The 22767-nt window shown below is 42.2% G+C and overlaps 1 protein-coding gene across 1 annotated transcript in view; it reads right to left on the minus strand.

Moving 5' to 3' along the window:
* The window catches only part of PTN (pleiotrophin), a 32524-nt gene extending 16241 nt beyond the window's left edge, over positions 1-16283 (minus strand). The window contains exon 1 of the mRNA XM_072145173.1: positions 15982-16283. The gene's annotated coding sequence lies outside the window, so the exon portion shown is untranslated. The remainder of the gene's footprint in view (positions 1-15981) is intronic.
* Positions 16284-22767: the final 6484 nt, after the last annotated feature.

Here is a 22767-nt window from a genome sequence, read left to right on the forward strand (position 1 = left end):
GGGGGTCACAGGAAGTGGGACAATATACAAGAGGGGTCACAGGAAGTGGGACAATGTACGAGGGGGGGGTCACAGGAAGTGGGACAATATACAAAAGGGGGCACGGGAAGTGGGACAATATAAAAGGAGGGGTCACAGGATGTGGTATAATATACAAGGGGGGGTCACAGGATGTGATGCAGTACACAAAGGGGTGGTCACAGGAAGTGGGACAATATACAAGGGTGTCACAGGAAGTGAGACATTATGCATTGTGGTTGCTCATATTATACAAAAAAGGGTCACAGGTAGGTGGGCATAATTCAATGTGGGGTCAGCAAGAAAGGGAGCAAATAAAAGTTTGGGGGGGGGGTTATTATATTGTCTGGGAGAAATAATTATACAATTTAAGGATCACCAGGGGCCACTATGGAGCACACGTGATGGGGACATCAGGGAACGGGGGTCAAGTGTGGGGTAAGTTCTCAGTGTAGTGGCCACCCAGGGTAATTGCAGCTTCATTGAAGGTAATAGGAGCTGAGCTGCAGTACCACGGCTGAACCACTATAGACATAACGGCGCTGTTCTTCTGGCACCAGAGGAAGCCGGACCAAGTGTTAGACCCGTAGGAATCTGATATTGATGACCTGCACTATGGAAAACCCCTTTAAATGTGTGGCCTGCCATTGCTGGACAGGTCCTGTATCCCGACACTGCTGTGCTCTGAGCCCAATGTATAGGCTTTACCCTGCAGATATTGGGGGAGGGACAGATATTTCCCCTCTGGTTTTCGTTTTAGTGGGAATTCATTCTCCTTCGTCCGTCTCCAGGGACAACACATAACAGAGCAGCAAAAATGGGAGCAAACCTCACCCCCGGCCCCCAGCAGAGACACTGAATGAGGCCCATTCATCACAGGACAAGGGAGAGCGGGAAGGAAATGCGCCCCAGAGACACCAGAACCACAATCACCCACCAAAAATACGAACCCCCTCTATACAGGGGTCCTGGGACCTCAAGATTTCTACATTCTATGCAGATCTGTTAGACCTGATGCTTTTCACAGCTGAGGGTTTGTTACAACTTAGAATCGATGAGCTTTAGCTGCACTGATACACTGAAACAGAAGGGAGTGGGATAACTATGGACAAGGAAGATGGAGCACACACCTAGCATGAATGGGTAATTGGCTGAGATGCAGTGTCGGACTGTCCCACCGGAGAATCGGAGGATCCTCCGGTGGGCCCACACTGTGATCCAATGATAATGCAGAGCAGAACACAAGCCAAGCTGAAGGGTATTGGGATCTACTTCCGGGGGCTAGATAAAGGTTCAGCCCAAACCAATCGGCAAACGTGACCCCTACAGGAAACTGATGGAATAACAGAAACAACTTCTATACAACAGCTTTCCTCCCTCCTCCTGGCACTGAGAGCTCTGAGTGATGGTCCAGAGGTCAGTGAGCGCCCGGGTGCCATAACCAGGAGGAGACAGACAGCTGGCACAAGGTCCCGGCCAATACCCAGCATAGAGGTCAAAGGCTCTAAGCCCCTGAGCCCACAGGTACATGACGTCTATTAATATCGCCGCAATCCTATTATACCACGCACAGACCCAAGTCATCACCGAGCAAAGGAAATCCAGATATACACAATAACTCCAGACAGTTCATAGAAAGACATCCACAATTTACCCAGGTTATACCGGCTGTACATATATCATTATATACAGGAGATCCCCAGGTTATATCGGCTGTACATATATCATTATATACAGGAGATCCCCAGGTTATACCAGCTGTACATATATCATTATATACAGGAGATCCCCAGGTTATAGCGGCTGTACATATATCATTATATACAGGAGATCCCCAGGTTATACCGGCTGTACATATATCATTATATACAGGAGATCCCCAGGTTATACCGGCTGTACATATATCATTATATACAGGAGTTCCCCAGGTTATACCGGCTGTACATATATCATTATATACAGAAGATCCCCAGGTTATACCGGCTGTACACATATCATTATATACAGGAGATCCCCAGGTTATACCAGCTGTACATATATCATTATATACAGGAGATCCCCAGGTTATACCGGCTGTACATATATCATTATATACAGGAGATCCCCAGGTTATACCAGCTGTACATATATCATTATATACAGGAGATCCCCAGGTTATACCGGCTGTACATATATCATTATATACAGGAGATCCCCAGGTTATACAGGCTGTACATATATCATTATATACAGGAGATCCCCAGGTTATACCGGCTGTACATATATCATTATATACAGGAGATCCCCAGGTTATACCGGCTGTACATATATCATTATATACAGGAGATCCCCAGGTTATACCAGCTGTACATATATCATTATATACAGGAGATCCCCAGGTTATACCGGCTGTACATATATCATTATATACAGGAGATCCCCAGGTTATACCAGCTGTACATGTATCATTATATACAGGACATCCCCAGGTTATACCAGCTGTACATGTATCATTATATACAGGAGATCCCCATGTTATACCGGCTGTACATATATCATTATATACAGGAGATCCCCAGGTTATACCGGCTGTACATATATCATTATATACAGGAGATCCCCAGGTTATACCGGCTGTACATATATCATTATATACAGGAGGTCCCCAGGTTATACCAGCTGTACATATATCATTATATACAGGACATCCCCAGGTTATACCGGCTGTACATATATCATTATATACAGGAGATCCCCAGGTTATACCGGCTGTACATATATCATTATATACAGGAGATCCCCAGGTTATACCAGCTGTACATGTATCATTATATACAGGACATCCCCAGGTTATACCAGCTGTACATGTATCATTATATACAGGAGATCCCCATGTTATACCGGCTGTACATATATCATTATATACAGGAGATCCCCAGGTTATACCGGCTGTACATATATCATTATATACAGGAGATCCCCAGGTTATACCGGCTGTACATATATCATTATATACAGGAGGTCCCCAGGTTATACCAGCTGTACATATATCATTATATACAGGACATCCCCAGGTTATACCGGCTGTACATATATCATTATATACAGGAGATCCCCAGGTTATACCGGCTGTACATATATCATTATATACAGGAGATCCCCAGGTTATACCGGCTGTACATATATCATTATATACAGGAGATCCCCAGGTTATAGCGGCTGTACATATATCATTATATACAGGAGATCCCCAGGTTATACCGGCTGTACATATATCATTATATACAGGAGATCCCCAGGTTATACCGGCTGTACATATATCATTATATACAGGAGATCCCCAGGTTATACCGGCTGTACATATATCATTATATACAGGAGATACCCAGGTTATACCGGCTGTATATATATCATTATATACAGGAGATCCCCAGGTTATACCAGCTGTACATATATCATTATATACAGGAGATCCCCAGGTTATACCGGCTGTACATATATCATTATATAAAGGAGATCCCCAGGTTATACCGGCTGTACATATATCATTATATACAGGAGATCCCCAGGTTATACCGGCTGTACATATATCATTATATACAGGAGATCCCCAGGTTATACCGGCTGTACATATATCATTATATACAGGAGATCTCCAGGTTATACCGGCTGTACATATATCATTATATACAGGAGATCCCCAGGTTATACCGGCTGTACATATATCACTATATACAGGAGATCCCCAGGTTATACCGGCTGTACATATATCATTATATACAGGAGATCCCCAGGTTATACCGGCTGTACATATATCATTATATACAGGAGATCCCCAGGTTATACCGGCTGTGCATATATCATTATATACAGGAGATCCCCAGGTTATACCAGCTGTACATATATCATTATATACAGGAGAACCCCAGGTTATAGCGGCTGTACATATATCATTATATACAGGAGATCCCCAGGTTATACCGGCTGTACATATATCACTATATACAGGAGATCCCCAGGTTATACCAGCTGTAGATATATCATTATATACAGGAGATCCCCAGGTTATACCAGCTGTACATATATCATTATATACAGGAGATCCCCAGGTTATACCGGCTGTACATATATCATTATATACAGGAGATCCCCAGGTTATACCGGCTGTACATATATCATTATATACAGGAGATCCCCAGGTTATACCAGCTGTACATATATCATTATATACAGGAGATCCCAGGTTATACCGGCTGTACATATATCATTATATACAGGAGATCCCCAGGTTATACCAGCTGTACATATATCATTATATACAGGAGATCCCCAGGTTATACCGGCTGTACATAAATCATTATATACAGGAGATCCCCAGGTTATACCGGCTGTACATATATCATTATATACAGGAGATCCCCAGGTTATACCGGCTGTACATATATCACTATATACAGGAGATCCCCAGGTTATACCAGCTGTAGATATATCATTATATACAGGAGATCCCCAGGTTATACCGGCTGTACATATATCATTATATACAGGAGATCCACAGGTTATACCAGCTGTACATATATCATTATATACAGGAGATCCCCAGGTTATACCGGCTGTACATATATCATTATATACAGGAGATCCCCAGGTTATACCGGCTGTACATATATCATTATATACAGGAGATCCCCGGGTTATACCGGCTGTACATATATCATTATATACAGGAGATCCCCAGGTTATACCAGCTGTACATATATCATTATATACAGGAGATCCCCAGGTTATACCGGCTGTACATATATAATTATATACAGGAGATCCCCAGGTTATACCGGCTGTACATATATCATTATATACAGGAGATCCCCAGGTTATACCGGCTGTACATATATCATTATATACAGGAGATCCCCAGGTTATACCAGCTGTACATATATCATTATATACAGGAGATCCCCAGGTTATACCAGCTGTACATATATCATTATATACAGGAGATCCCCAGGTTATACCAGCTGTACATTTATCATTATATACAGGAGATCCCCAGGTTATACCGGCTGTACATATATCATTATATACAGGAGATCCCCAGGTTATACCGGCTGTACATATATCATTATATACAGGAGATCCCCAGGTTATACCGGCTGTACATATATCATTATATACAGGAGATCCCCAGGTTATACCAGCTGTACATATATCATTATATACAGGAGATCCCCAGGTTATACCGGCTGTACATATATCATTATATACAGGAGATCACCAGGTTATACCGGCTGTACATATATCATTATATACAGGAGATCCCCAGGTTATACCGGCTGTACATATATCATTATATACAGGAGATCCCCAGGTTATACCGGCTGTACATATATCATTATATACAGGAGATCCCCAGGTTATACCGGCTGTACATATATCATTATATACAGGAGATCCCCAGGTTATACCGGCTGTACATATATCATTATATACAGGACATCCCCAGGATATACCAGCTGTACATGTATCATTATATACAGGAGATCCCCAGGTTATACCGGCTGTACATATATCATTATATACAGGAGATCCCCAGGTTATACCGGCTGTACATATATCATTATATACAGGAGATCCCCAGGTTATACCGGCTGTACATATATCATTATATACAGGAGATCCCCAGGTTATACCGGCTGTACATATATCATTATATACAGGAGGTCCCCAGGTTATACCGGCTGTACATATATCATTATATACAGGACATCCCCAGGTTATACCGGCTGTACATATATCATTATATACAGGAGATCCCCAGGTTATACCGGCTGTACATATATCATTATATACAGGAGATCCCCAGGTTATACCGGCTGTACATATATCATTATATACAGGAGATCCCCAGGTTATACCGGCTGTACATATATCATTATATACAGGAGATCTCCAGGTTATACCGGCTGTACATATATCATTATATACAGGAGATCCCCAGGTTATACCGGCTGTACATATATCATTATATACAGGAGATCCCCAGGTTATACCGGCTGTACATATATCACTATATACAGGAGATCCCCAGGTTATACCGGCTGTACATATATCATTATATACAGGAGATCCCCAGGTTATAGCGGCTGTACATATATCATTATATACAGGAGATCCCCAGGTTATACCGGCTGTACATATATCATTATATACAGGAGATCCCCAGGTTATACCGGCTGTACATATATCATTATATACAGGAGATCCCCAGGTTATACCGGCTGTACATATATCATTATATACAGGAGATACCTAGGTTATACCGGCTGTATATATATCATTATATACAGGAGATCCCCAGGTTATACCGGCTGTACATATATCATTATATAAAGGAGATCCCCAGGTTATACCGGCTGTACATATATCATTATATACAGGAGATCCCCAGGTTATACCGGCTGTACATATATCATTATATACAGGAGATCCCCAGGTTATACCGGCTGTACATATATCATTATATACAGGAGATGCCCAGGTTATACCGGCTGTACATATATCATTATATACAGGAGATCCCCAGGTTATACCAGCTGTACATATATCATTATATACAGGAGATCCCCAGGTTATACCGGCTGTACATAAATCATTATATACAGGAGATCCCCAGGTTATACCGGCTGTACATATATCATTATATACAGGAGATCCCCAGGTTATACCTGCTGTACATATATCACTATATACAGGAGATCCCCAGGTTATACCAGCTGTAGATATATCATTATATACAGGAGATCCCCAGGTTATACCGGCTGTACATATATCATTATATACAGGAGATCCACAGGTTATACCAGCTGTACATATATCATTATATACAGGAGATCCCCAGGTTATACCGGCTGTACATATATCATTATATACAGGAGATCCCCAGGTTATACCAGCTGTACATATATCATTATATACAGGAGATCCCCAGGTTATACCGGCTGTACATATATCATTATATACAGGAGATCCCCAGGTTATACCAGCTGTACATATATTATATACAGGAGATCCCCAGGTTATATCAGCTGTACATATATCATTATATACAGGAGATCCCCAGGTTATACCGGCTGTACATATATCATTATATACAGGAGATCCCCAGGTTATACCGGCTGTACATATATCATTATATACAGGAGATCCCCAGGTTATACCGGCTGTACATATATCATTATATACAGGAGATCCCCAGGTTATACCGGCTGTACATATATCATTATATACAGGAGACCCCAGGTTATACCGGCTGTACATATATCATTATATACAGGAGATCCCCAGGTTATACCGGCTGTACATATATCATTATATACAGGAGATCCCCAGGTTATACCGGCTGTACATATATCATTATATTCAGGAAATCCCCAGGTTATACCGGCTGTACATATATCATTATATACAGGAGATCCCCAGGTTATACCGGCTGTACATATATCATTATATACAGGAGACCCCAGGTTATACCGGCTGTACATATATCATTATATACAGGAGATCCCCAGGTTATACCGGCTGTACATATATCATTATATACAGGAGATCCCCAGGTTATACCGGCTGTACATATATCATTATATACAGGAGATCCCCAGGTTATACCGGCTGTACATATATCATTATATACAGGAGATCCCCAGGTTATACCGGCTGTACATATATCATTATATACAGGAGATCCCCAGGTTATACCGGCTGTACATATATCATTATATTCAGGAAATCCCCAGGTTATACCGGCTGTACATATATCATTATATACAGGGGATCCCCAGGTTATACCGGCTGTACATATATCATTATATACAGGAGATCCCCAGGTTATACCAGCTGTACATATATCATTATATACAGGAGATCCCCAGGTTATACCGGCTGTACATATATCATTATATACAGGAGATCCCCAGGTTATACCGGCTATACATATATCATTATATTCAGGAAATCCCCAGGTTATACCAGCTGTACATATATCATTATATACAGGAGATCCCCAGGTTATACCGGCTGTACATATATCATTATATTCAGGAAATCCCCAGGTTATACCAGCTGTACATATATCATTATATACAGGAGATCCCCAGGTTATACCGGCTATACATATATCATTATATTCAGGAAATCCCCAGGTTATACCAGCTGTACATATATCATTATATACAGGAGATCCCCAGGTTATACCGGCTGTACATATATCATTATATTCAGGAAATCCCCAGGTTATACCGGCTGTACATATATCATTATATACAGGAGATCCCCAGGTTATACCGGCTGTACATATATCATTATATACAGGAGACCCCAGGTTATACCGGCTGTACATATATCATTATATACAGGAGATCCCCAGGTTATACCGGCTGTACATATATCATTATATACAGGAGATCCCCAGGTTATACCGGCTGTACATATATCATTATATACAGGAGATCCCCAGGTTATACCGGCTGTACATATATCATTATATACAGGAGATCCCCAGGTTATACCGGCTGTACATATATCATTATATACAGGAGATCCCCAGGTTATACCGGCTGTACATATATCATTATATACAGGAGATCCCCAGGTTATACCGGCTGTACATATATCATTATATACAGGAGATCCCCAGGTTATACCGGCTGTACATATATCATTATATTCAGGAAATCCCCAGGTTATACCGGCTGTACATATATCATTATATACAGGGGATCCCCAGGTTATACCGGCTGTACATATATCATTATATACAGGAGATCCCCAGGTTATACCGGCTATACATATATCATTATATTCAGGAAATCCCCAGGTTATACCAGCTGTACATATATCATTATATACAGGAGATCCACAGGTTATACCGGCTGTACATATATCATTATATACAGGAGATCCCCAGGTTATACCGGCTGTACATATATCATTATATACAGGAGATCCCCAGGTTATACCGGCTGTACATATATCATTATATACAGGAGATCCCCAGGTTATACCAGCTATACATATATCATTATATACAGGAGATCCCCAGGTTATACCGGCTGTACATATATCATTATATACAGGAGATCCCCAGGTTATACCGGCTGTACATATATCATTATATACAGGAGATCCCCAGGTTATACCGGCTGTACATATATCATTATATACAGGAGATCCCCAGGTTATACCGGCTGTACATATATCATTATATTCAGGAAATCCCCAGGTTATACCGGCTGTACATATATCATTATATACAGGGGATCCCCAGGTTATACCGGCTGTACATATATCATTATATACAGGAGATCCCCAGGTTATACCGGCTGTACATATATCATTATATACAGGAGATCCCCAGGTTATACCGGCTGTACATATATCATTATATACAGGAGATCCCCAGGTTATACCGGCTGTACATATATCATTATATACAGGAGACCCCAGGTTATACCGGCTGTACATATATCATTATATACAGGAGATCCCCAGGTTATACCGGCTGTACATATATCATTATATACAGGAGATCCCCAGGTTATACCGGCTGTACATATATCATTATATTCAGGAAATCCCCAGGTTATACCGGCTGTACATATATCATTATATACAGGAGATCCCCAGGTTATACCGGCTGTACATATATCATTATATACAGGAGACCCCAGGTTATACCGGCTGTACATATATCATTATATACAGGAGATCCCCAGGTTATACCGGCTGTACATATATCATTATATACAGGAGATCCCCAGGTTATACCGGCTGTACATATATCATTATATACAGGAGATTCCCAGGTTATACCGGCTGTACATATATCATTATATACAGGAGATCCCCAGGTTATACCGGCTGTACATATATCATTATATACAGGAGATCCCCAGGTTATACCGGCTGTACATATATCATTATATTCAGGAAATCCCCAGGTTATACCGGCTGTACATATATCATTATATACAGGGGATCCCCAGGTTATACCGGCTGTACATATATCATTATATACAGGAGATCCCCAGGTTATACCAGCTGTACATATATCATTATATACAGGAGATCCCCAGGTTATACCGGCTGTACATATATCATTATATACAGGAGATCCCCAGGTTATACCGGCTATACATATATCATTATATTCAGGAAATCCCCAGGTTATACCAGCTGTACATATATCATTATATACAGGAGATCCCCAGGTTATACCGGCTGTACATATATCATTATATTCAGGAAATCCCCAGGTTATACCAGCTGTACATATATCATTATATACAGGAGATCCCCAGGTTATACCGGCTATACATATATCATTATATTCAGGAAATCCCCAGGTTATACCAGCTGTACATATATCATTATATACAGGAGATCCCCAGGTTATACCGGCTGTACATATATCATTATATTCAGGAAATCCCCAGGTTATACCGGCTGTACATATATCATTATATACAGGAGATCCCCAGGTTATACCGGCTGTACATATATCATTATATACAGGAGACCCCAGGTTATACCGGCTGTACATATATCATTATATACAGGAGATCCCCAGGTTATACCGGCTGTACATATATCATTATATACAGGAGATCCCCAGGTTATACCGGCTGTACATATATCATTATATACAGGAGATCCCCAGGTTATACCGGCTGTACATATATCATTATATACAGGAGATCCCCAGGTTATACCGGCTGTACATATATCATTATATACAGGAGATCCCCAGGTTATACCGGCTGTACATATATCATTATATACAGGAGATCCCCAGGTTATACCGGCTGTACATATATCATTATATACAGGAGATCCCCAGGTTATACCGGCTGTACATATATCATTATATTCAGGAAATCCCCAGGTTATACCGGCTGTACATATATCATTATATACAGGGGATCCCCAGGTTATACCGGCTGTACATATATCATTATATACAGGAGATCCCCAGGTTATACCGGCTATACATATATCATTATATTCAGGAAATCCCCAGGTTATACCAGCTGTACATATATCATTATATACAGGAGATCCCCAGGTTATACCGGCTGTATATATATCATTATATACAGGAGATCCCCAGGTTACACCGGCTGTACATATATCACTATATACAGGAGATCCCCAGGTTATACCGGCTGTACATATATCATTATATACAGGAGATCCCCAGGTTATACCGGCTGTACATATATCATTATATACAGGAGATCCCCAGGTTATACCAGCTGTACATATATCATTATATACAGGAGATCCCCAGGTTATACCGGCTGTACATATATCATTATATACAGGAGATCCCCAGGTTATACCGGCTGTACATATATCATTATATACAGGAGATCCCCAGGTTATACCAGCTATACATATATCATTATATACAGGAGATCCCCAGGTTATACCGGCTGTACATATATCATTATATACAGGAGATCCCCAGGTTATACCAGCTGTACATATATCATTATATACAGGAGACTCCCAGGTTATACCAGCTGTACATATATCATTATATACAGGAGATCCCCAGGTTATACCGGCTGTACATATATCATTATATACAGGAGATCCCCAGGTTATACCGGCTGTACATATATCATTATATACAGGAGATCCCCAGATTATACCGGCTGTACATATATCATTATATACAGGAGATCCCCAGGTTATACCGGCTGTACATATATCATTATATACAGGAGATCCCCAGGTTATACCGGCTGTACATATATCATTATATTCAGGAAATCCCCAGGTTATACCGGCTGTACATATATCATTATATACAGGAGATCCCCAGGTTATACCGGCTGTACATATATCATTATATACAGGAGATCCCCAGGTTATACCGGCTGTACATATATCATTATATACAGGAGATCCCCAGGTTATACCAGCTATACATATATCATTATATACAGGAGATCCCCAGGTTATACCGGCTGTACATATATCATTATATACAGGAGATCCCCAGGTTATACCAGCTGTACATATATCATTATATACAGGAGACTCCCAGGTTATACCAGCTGTACATATATCATTATATACAGGAGATCCCCAGGTTATACCGGCTGTACATATATCATTATATACAGGAGATCCCCAGGTTATACCGGCTGTACATATATCATTATATACAGGAGATCCCCAGATTATACCGGCTGTACATATATCATTATATACAGGAGATCCCCAGGTTATACCGGCTGTACATATATCATTATATACAGGAGATCCCCAGGTTATACCGGCTGTACATATATCATTATATTCAGGAAATCCCCAGGTTATACCGGCTGTACATATATCATTATATACAGGAGATCCCCAGGTTATACCGGCTGTACATATATCATTATATACAGGAGATCCCCAGGTTATACCGGCTGTACATATATCATTATATACAGGAGATCCCCAGGTTATACCGGCTGTACATATATCATTATATACAGGGGATCCCCAGGTTATACCGGCTGTACATATATCATTATATACAGGAGATCCCCAGGTTATACCGGCTGTACATATATCATTATATACAGGAGATCCCCGGGTTATAGCGGCTGTACATATATCATTATATACAGGGGATCCCCAGGTTATAGCGGCTGTACATATATCATTATATACAGGAGATCCCCAGATTATACCGGCTGTACATATATCATTATATACAGGGGATCCCCAGGTTATACCGGCTGTACATATATCATTATATACAGGAGATCCCCGGGTTATACCGGCTGTACATATATCATTATATACAGGAGATCCCCAGGTTATACCGGCTGTACATATATCATTATATACAGGAGATCCCCAGGTTATACCAGCTGTACATATATCATTATATACAGGAGGTCCACAGGTTATACCGGCTGTACATATATCATTATATACAGGAGATCCCCAGGTTATACCAGCTGTACATATATCATTATATACAGGAGGTCCACAGGTTATACCAGCTGTACATATATCATTATATACAGGAGATCCCCAGGTTATAGCGGCTGTACATATATCATTATATACAGGAGATCCCCAGGTTATACCGGCTGTACATATATCATTATATACAGGAGATCCCCAGGTTATACCGGCTGTACATATATCATTATATACAGGAGATCCCCAGGTTATACCGGCTGTACATATATCATTATATACAGGAGATCCCCAGGTTATACCGGCTGTACATATATCATTATATACAGGAGATCCCCAGGTTATACCGGCTGTACATATATCATTATATACAGGAGATCCCCAGGTTATACCGGCTGTACATATATCATTATATACAGGAGATCACCAGGTTATACCGGCTGTACATATATCATTATATACAGGAGATCCCCAGGTTATACCAGCTGTACATATATCATTATATACAGGAGATCCCCAGGTTATACCGGCTGTACATATATCATTATATACAGGAGATCCCCAGGTTATAGCGGCTGTACATATATCATTATATACAGGAGATCCCCAGGTTATACCGGCTGTACATATATCATTATATACAGGAGATCCCCAGGTTATACCGGCTGTACATATATCATTATATACAGGAGATCCCCAGGTTATACCGGCTGTACATATATCATTATATACAGGAGATCCCCGGGTTATAGCGGCTGTACATATATCATTATATTCAGGAAATCCTGATTTTCTAGGATTAGATCTGGGCTGTGCCATTTCATTGTTTCAGTGTTTCCTGTTTCTTGGATCTCTTTTACCCGTTTTGCTGTGTATCGGGGACATCGTTCGGCGAGATAATTGCTGATTGAGTGACACAAGGAAGGAACCACGTGTTTTTGCAGAAGGTTCTGATACTTGTATCACTCATGTAACTGTCTGAGAGGTCCAACAACTGTTTCAGGAAACATTCCCCAATCCAGGACACTTCCTCCACCTCCTGTCACTGACTTCTTTCCACACTTTGGTTTTAATCTTTCCCCAGTTTCTTTTGAAGGAACATAATATTTGCCATCAGACCCATATAAATGACATTTGCTTTCATCACTAACATGGACTGTGGACATTTCTCCTCTGTCCACACAACATTTTCCGCAGCAAAGACGATTGTAGCCTTTTCATTCTTTATGGTAATGGGAGGTTTGGGTCGGCTCTGAGTCCAAAAGTTCTTAAACAATGTGACACTGTACAGGAGGACGAGACACATCCTTAGTGCATAATTCCACCTGCATTGATGAAACAATTGCCCACGGAGATTCTCCGCATTATCCTGTCCTCTCTTGTAATTGTCTTGTTAAGTGATAAAACTTTTTGGGGGACTTTCATAAGTTTTTGATGTTGTAAAGATGGAATATTCTAGAAATCACAGACTGGGAACTGTGGAACTGGGGAAATATTGAACCCAAAGGGGCTTATTTACTAAGGGTCCGCACTATCGTTGGAATATCCAACGATTTCCGATGTGCGCCGCATTTAGAAGGGCTTTTTGTCGCACGCGATCGGATTTTGGCGCATCAGCTGTCTTACGACACAAATCGGGGGGCGGGCCGTCGGATGAACCGATGGATTCGGACAAACCGCAGCATTTAACATTCAAAATTGTGTCACAAGCGAAGCACTTACATGTACCGGGAAGAAGAAGGTGAACTCCTGCGGACCTGAGCGGGGAAGCGACACATGCATTAAATTGGGCGCAGGATCTTAGTGAATCGCGGCAGCTCCGAATCCTCATCGGACAACCCACATCGGGGATCGCGATGGGACAGGTAAGTAAATGTGCCCCAAAGTGTGTAAAGAAGTCAGTGACAGGAGGTGGAGGAAGTGTCCTGGATCGGGGAATGTTTTGTGCAGTAGAATTGGACCGTTCAGACATCTACATGGCAGAGGGATACAAGTGTCTATCAGAACCTTCTCCGACCACACGTGGTTCCCTCCTGGAGTTCATCACTCAATCAGCAGCAATTTTCGTGCAGGACCCAGTCCCCTGTCACACGGCAAAACGGGCAAAGCAGGTCCTTGAAACCGAAAACATTGAAACAATGAAGAGTCTTGGAACCTCTGATGGCGAAGTTCTGGCCAAAATCCAACAACAGTCACAGAACCGTGGAAGAGACTGGAAGAAGAGCGGAGCAGATCTCAGCGGAGTCATGTGAGGACCAGTGAGGTCCTGTGGCCGGTGTGGAGGTCCTGTGGCCGGTGTGGAGGTCCTGCGCTCTCCCTACTTACTGGTGGCTGCTGGGACCTGCAGAACATGTAGTTCTAACCTTTTCTAAACTAATTACACATCATCATCAGGTCACACATCCATGGAGATGACATTATACAAGGGGGAAATGATGGGAGTTATCCTTCCTGTCACACCTGTTGTAAGTCTTCTTGCAGACGAGGGTTAGGTCCTTAAATAAGGTCCAACGTTCTCCACCTTAGGGTGATGGCACACGTATGCGTTTTCAATCCGTTTTTGGCCCGTTTTGCTTAAAAACCCATTAAAATAGGATTGAAAACGCATACGTGTGCCATCACCCTTATAATAACTATGGAGAACTTAGAAGAACAAAATCGGAATAGTAGAGAGGTGTTAGTGTCGGGGTCGGTGTAGTGGAGTAGTAGAGACGTGTTAGTGTTGGGAGTAGTAGAGACGTGTTAGTGTTGGGAGTAGTAGAGACGTGTTAGTGCAGAGGTCGGTGTAGTAGTAGAGAGGTGTAGTGCCGGGTCGGTGTAGTGGAGCAGTAGAGAGGTGTTAGTGCCCGGTCGGTGTAGTGGAGTAGTAGAGAGGTGTTAGTATTGGGAGTAGTAGAGAGGTGTTAGTGCAGAGGTCGGTGTAGTAGTAGAGAGGTGTTGGTGCTGGGGTTGGAGTAGTAGAGACGTGCCTGTGTATGGGGACAGCAGGGAGTCACTTACCTTAGAGCCTCTGTCACCCCGGCTCCTGTCCTCCTGCCTCTCCTCGGCTTCTTGTTGCTCCTCTCTGGGTTCAGCTCCTTCTCTCGGCTCCTTGTATCTTGTGTCCTTCTCCTTCTCTCGGCTCCTTGTATCTTGTGTCCTTCTCCAGGAGGATTTGTCTGGATTTCTCGGCTTCTCCCTGCTCTGAGCTCCCGCTGTCTCCTCCTGCCGGTGTGAGCGAGCACTGATGTCTGAGGACAAGGAGAGGAGTCACAGGCAGCAGAGATGTGTGACACCAGACCCCCAGGACAAGCCCCCCACACACAGGACCCACAGGAGAGAAGAAGAAGGGATAGAAAGAGGGATGACAGAGAAGAAGGGAGTCACAGGAAAGCTGCAGGAAGAAGTACAAAATCAGGACAGGAAGAAAGGGAAAGTTACAGGAAGGAAGACAAAAGAAAGATCAAAAGAAGAAAGAAAGGAGGAAAGAAGAGCAACATAAGGGAGGAAGAGAAGAAGGGAAAGGTAACAGGAAGGAAGAAACAGAAATATCGAAAGAAGAAAGAAAGGGGGTAAGTAAGAAAGAGAAGAACGGAAAAGTAAAGTAAAGTAACTGGAAGGAAGAAACAAAGAAAGAACGAAAGAAAAAAAAAGAATGGAGGAAAGAAAGAGGAAGAGAAGGAAGGAAGGACAAGAGTAGGGACGGAAGGGAGGAAGAGAGAAGGGAAGGACAAAGAAAGGAAAAGGGGAAAGAAGGAAATATGGAAGAGGTATAAGGAGAAAAGGGAGCAAGGAAGGGCCGTATACATGGGAAGAGATAGAGAAGGAAGGGGAAAAAATGGAAGAGAAAGAAAGAATTTAGAAAACGAGAGGAAGAGAAGGATGAAGGAAAGGAGTAAGAAAGGGAAAGGGGAAAGGAGGGAGGTAGGAAGAGGAATAACCAGGAATGAAAGGGTGTATGCATGGAGAGAGATAGAGAGAAGAAAGGAAAGAAGAGAGGATAGAAAGAAGGATGGAAAAGGATTTAGGGAATTAAGGAAGGAAGGAAATGGAAAGGAAAGGAAGGAATGGAAAAATGAAGAGAGGAAGGAAGGAAAAAAGGAAGAAATAAAGAAGAAATAAAAAGGAAGGAAGGAAAAAGAGAGGAAGAGAAGGAACAAAGGAAGGATGGAATGTAGGAGGATTTAAAGAAGGAGGAAAGGAGTAATGAAGGAAGCAGAGGAGGAAAAAAGGTAGGAGGGAGGGAGGGAGGGCTGTATACATAAGATAGAAGGAAGAAGGGAAGAGGATAAAAGAAAGAAAAAGAGTAAGAGACATAAAGCGGAGGCTGTAACTTACACCAGGTACAAGAGTAACAGAGAGGAGGGAACAGGAAGGACATGGAGAGGTCAGTGACCCCATGTAATACATCGCTAGTCCTGTGGGGGCGCTGCAGGGAGTCTTATCACCTACACATTTCTATAGTGACATGTCACATACGGTCAGTGATGGCGGCTGCTACTGGAGATGGAATAAACGTATTTCAACCATTCAATGATGATGTATATTATCCATATGTACAGTACAAGGACTATCTATATGTACAGTATATAATCTATATGTACAGTACTATGACTATCTACCTGTACAGTATATAATCTATATGTACAGTACAGGGACTATCTATATGTACAGTATATCATCTATATGTACATTACTGGGACAATCTATATGTACAGTACTATGACTATCTACCTGTACAGTATATCATCTATATGCACAGTACTGGGACTATCTATATTTACAGTATATTTTATGGTATAGGCCCCAGTGCAGTATATGTTATTGTATAGGCCCCGGTGCAGTATATGTTATGGTATAGGCCCCGGTACAGTATATGTTATTGTATAGGCCCCGGTGCAGTATATGTTATTGTATAGGCCCCGGTGCAGTATATGTTATTGTATAGGCCCCGGTACAGTATATGTTATGATATAGGCCCCGGTATAGCATATATTATGGTACAGGCCCTGGTACAGTATATGTTATGGTATTGGTCCCGGTACAGTATATGTTATGGTATAGGCCCTGGCACAGAATATGTTATTGCATAGGCCCCCGGTACAGTATATACTATGGTATAGGCCCGGCACAGTATATATATGGTATAGGCCGTGGTGCAGTATATATTATGGTATAGGCCCGGCACAGTATATATTATGGCATAGGCCGTGGTACAGTATATACTATGGTATAGGCCCGGCACAGTATATATTATGATATAGGCCATGGTACAGTATATGTTATGGTATAGGCCGTGGTACAGTATATGTTATGGTATAGGCCCTGGCACAGAATATGTTATTGCATAGGCCCCCGGTACAGTATATACTATGGTATAGGCCTGGTGCAGTATATGTTATGGTATAGGCCGTGGTACAGTATATACTATGGTATAGGCCTGGTACAGTATATATTATGGTATAGGCCATGGTACAGTATATACTATGGTATAGGCCCGGCACAGTATATATTATGTTATAGGCCGTGGTGCAGTATATGTTATGGTATAGGCCCTGGTATAGTATATATTATGGTATAGGCCCTGGTATAGTATATATTATGGTATAGGCCCAGCAAGTATATATTATGGTATAGGTCCGGCACAGTATATATTATGGTATAGGCCGTGGTACAGTATATACTATGGTATAGGCCCGGCACAGTATATATTATGGTATAGGCCGTGGTACAGTATATACTATGGTATAGGCCCCCGGTACAGTATATACTATGGTATAGGCCTGGTGCAGTATATATTATGGTATAGGCCGTGGTACAGTATATATTATGGTATAGGCCGTGGTACAGTATATACTATGGTATAGGCCCGGCACAGTATATATATGGTATAGGCCGTGGTACAGTATATACTATGGTATAGGCCCCCGGTACAGTATATACTATGGTATAGGCCTGGTGCAGTATATATTGTGGTATAGGCCCGGCACAGTATATATATGGTATAGGCCGTGGTGCAGTATATATTATGGTATAGGCCGTGGTACAGTATATATTATGGTATAGGCCGTGGTACAGTATATACTATGGTATAGGCCCGGCACAGTATATATTATGGTATAGGCCCTGGTATAGTATATATCATGGTATAGGCCGTGGTACAGTATATACTATGGTATAGGCCGTGGTGCAGTATATGTTATGGTATAGGCCCTGGTATAGTATATATTATGGTATAGGCCCGGCACAGTATATATTATGGCATAGGCCGTGGTACAGTATATATTATGGTATAGGCCCTGGTATAGTATATGTTATGGTATAGGCCGTGGTGCAGTATATATTATGGTATAGGCCGTGGTACAGTATATATTATGGTATAGGCCGTGGTACAGTATATACTATGGTATAGGCCCGGCACAGTATATATTATGGTATAGGCCCTGGTATAGTATATATCATGGTATAGGCCGTGGTACAGTATATACTATGGTATAGGCCGTGGTGCAGTATATGTTATGGTATAGGCCCGGCACAGTATATATTATGGTATAGGCCGTGGTGCAGTATATATTATGGTATAGGCCCTGGTATAGTATATATTATGGTATAGGCCCGGCACAGTATATATTATGGCATAGGCCGTGGTACAGTATATATTATGGTATAGGCCCTGGTATAGTATATGTTATGGTATAGGCCGTGGTACAGTATATGTTATGGTATAGGCCCGGCACAGTATATATTATGGTATAGGCCGTGGTACAGTATATACTATGGTATAGGCCCGGCACAGTATATATTATGGTATAGGCCGTGGTACAGTATATACTATGGTATAGGCCCGGCACAGTATATATATGGTATAGGCCGTGGTGCAGTATATATTATGGTATAGGCCGTGGTACAGTATATACTATGGTATAGGCCCGGCACAGTATATATTATGGTATAGGCCGTGGTACAGTATATACTATGGTATAGGCCCCGGCACAGTATATATTATGTTATAGGCCGTGGTGCAGTATATGTTATGGTATAGGCCCTGGTATAGTATATATTATGGTATAGGCCCCGGCACAGTATGTATTATGGTATAGGCCGTGGTGCAGTATATGTTATGGTATAGGCCCTGGTATAGTATATATTATGGTATAGGCCCGGCACAGTATATGTTATGGTATAGGCCCCGGCACAGTATATATTATGGTATAGGCCCTGGTATAGTATATATTATGGTATAGGCCCTGGTATAGTATATATTATGGTATAGGCCCCGGCACAGTATATATTATGGTATAGGCCCTGGTATAGTATATATTATGGTATAGGCCCTGGTATAGTATATATTATGGTATAGGCCTGGCACAGTATATGTTATGGTATAGGCCCTGGTATAGTATATATTATGGTATAGGCCCCGGCACAGTATATATTATGGTATAGGCCCTGGTATAGTATATATTATGGTATAGGCCTGGCACAGTATATGTTATGGTATAGGCCCCGGCACAGTATATGTTACGGTATAGGGCCCGGTACAGTATATGTTATGGTATAGGCCCCGGCACAGTATATGTTACGGTATAGGGCCCGGTACAGTATATATTATGGTATAGGCCCCGGCACAGTATATATTATGGTATAGGCCCTGGTATAGTATATATTATGGTATAGGCCCTGGTATAGTATATATTATGGTATAGGCCCGGCACAGTATATGTTATGGTATAGGCCCCGGCACAGTATATGTTACGGTATAGGGCCCGGTACAGTATATGTTATGGTATAGGCCCCTGCAGTTATGATGTGAGGGGATCGGGGTTCCCCCTCCCCCGTACATTACATATTCTTATCTCATCCTGGACTGTGAGTTGTCCCCATTGTTCTGGGTGTAGCGGGGGCCCCCGGGGGGGTCACCTAAGCCGTATGACATGGGGCAGGACTGGGGGGACGTCTAATCCGCCCTCCCCATGCATTATACATCAGCCGAGATTTATCACAATCCTGCAGCACCGAGTAACCGGATCCCCCGGGAGCGGGGATGTCTCCATGTCACATGTCATGCGGGGGGCACGGGGACCCACTGACCCCCCAGGAGCCCCAGCACCAGCCAATGCCGGGGGGCGGGGAGAATTAACCCTGACAGGGCTAGTCTGACGACCCTGACCGTCACTGGACAACACACAGGACCTCACGGGGACCTGTCAGGGACGGCCCAATCATTGCCTTTAATGGGGGGTTGGGTAGACCACCCACAATCTGGATAGGGGGGGTCACAATCAATAACTATTGAGGTGCAACAACCTGGGCTATAAGATCAGAGAGGAACTGGAACCGTAGTCGTAGTCAGAGACTTAAATGTAAAACTGTTTCAAGTTAAAAAGAACCCCCTGTATCAGACGGTTGTTACAATGTATCAATTCTAATAACGGGGGGAAGACATTATGGGACTTCTGGGGGGGTATACAGGACCACCGTCCCACAGAGAGAACTGAGCATGTGCAACTGTGCTCCTTTATTTAGTGGGCAGCTCGGGGGTCCTTTGTGGAACTAGGGGGCTTCATAGATATAGATATTAGTATCCCTGGTGGTCCATGGAAGGGAGGGGCTTATATTAGTATCCCTGGTGGTCCAGTGTAATTGGTTCATTCTTATATAACTGGTGGCCAAAGGCAGTAAAGTGATTTTGGTCTCCCTTACGTCAATAGCTTGAGCCCCAGCTGCTGCAGAACAGATTTGAAGCAAAGGGTTGTCCTTTATATCAGTTGCTGTGATTGGTTAAAGTTGCAGGTGGGCGCAGGCTGAAGGAGCAGGTGTTCCTGTTACAAGCTGTTACAAGCTGTGTAACCTTTGTGTAATATCACAGAGCGACTATTTTATTGTATTGTCGTCTAGAAGCGTCTGCAGGAAAAAGAAATAAGAGTCTGGTAAATGTTGCAGGAGGGCGTCGCGTTCTCCGCTAAACCTCGGAATCGATCCGGCTCAGATTTCCCCTGGTATTCTTCTATTATCCAGTAATGAAGGGGGGGGGATACTGGAATGTCTTTTATTAATGGATCATTGAGCTGCGGAAGGAACCATTCCGACCTCCCGGGGGTCCTCTCCCCCTCTCCGCACCGCACATTAGAGTAATGGATGCCGCAATTTCACCAGTCTCCATGAGATCAGACTACGGAAACATTAGCCGGGGTGGTCGTTACCGCTTCCATATTTATAGGTGGGGGATATTAGTCTTCATTGCTAAGTGATCCCGCTTCATTCTTTGGAAAAAAATTCGGAAACTAATTATGATAATTATGTTATGATAAGTGCAGTGCAGAGGAGGCGGAGCTTTGAGTTAGAGAGCTTACAGTAGAATTAAAACAATGTATCGGATATGTACTAGTTTATGTTTAATGCATTGTGGAGGAGGCGGGGCATGACACATGCTCCACCCTCTGATAACCTCGTCTAGAATGTTTCTTGACTTCTAATAAAGTTTTTTTTTCTTTAAAAGTCAAAAGTATCTAAAAATTTGAAGTAGTATGACCAGAAAATTAAAATTCCGGAATATGTTTTCCATGTTTCCTCTTCGATTCGTCATGCAAATAAAAAATAATAAAGCATGGCAGATTCTGCAGGAGAGGGAGGGGGAAATGACACAGGGAAGGAAGTTATGATGCTACGAGAGAGCTAGTGAAGACAGCAGCATCCTGGACACACAGACCTAACATCCAGCATGTTTGATTGGGAGGAGAGCATGTATGGCAGAATGTGCAGGAGAGGGAGGGGGAATCACACTGTCCTCAGCATCAGTATCTGTTA

The sequence above is a fragment of the Engystomops pustulosus genome, chromosome 4, assembly GCF_040894005.1.
Source record: "Engystomops pustulosus chromosome 4, aEngPut4.maternal, whole genome shotgun sequence".
Lineage (NCBI taxonomy): Eukaryota > Metazoa > Chordata > Amphibia > Anura > Leptodactylidae > Engystomops > Engystomops pustulosus.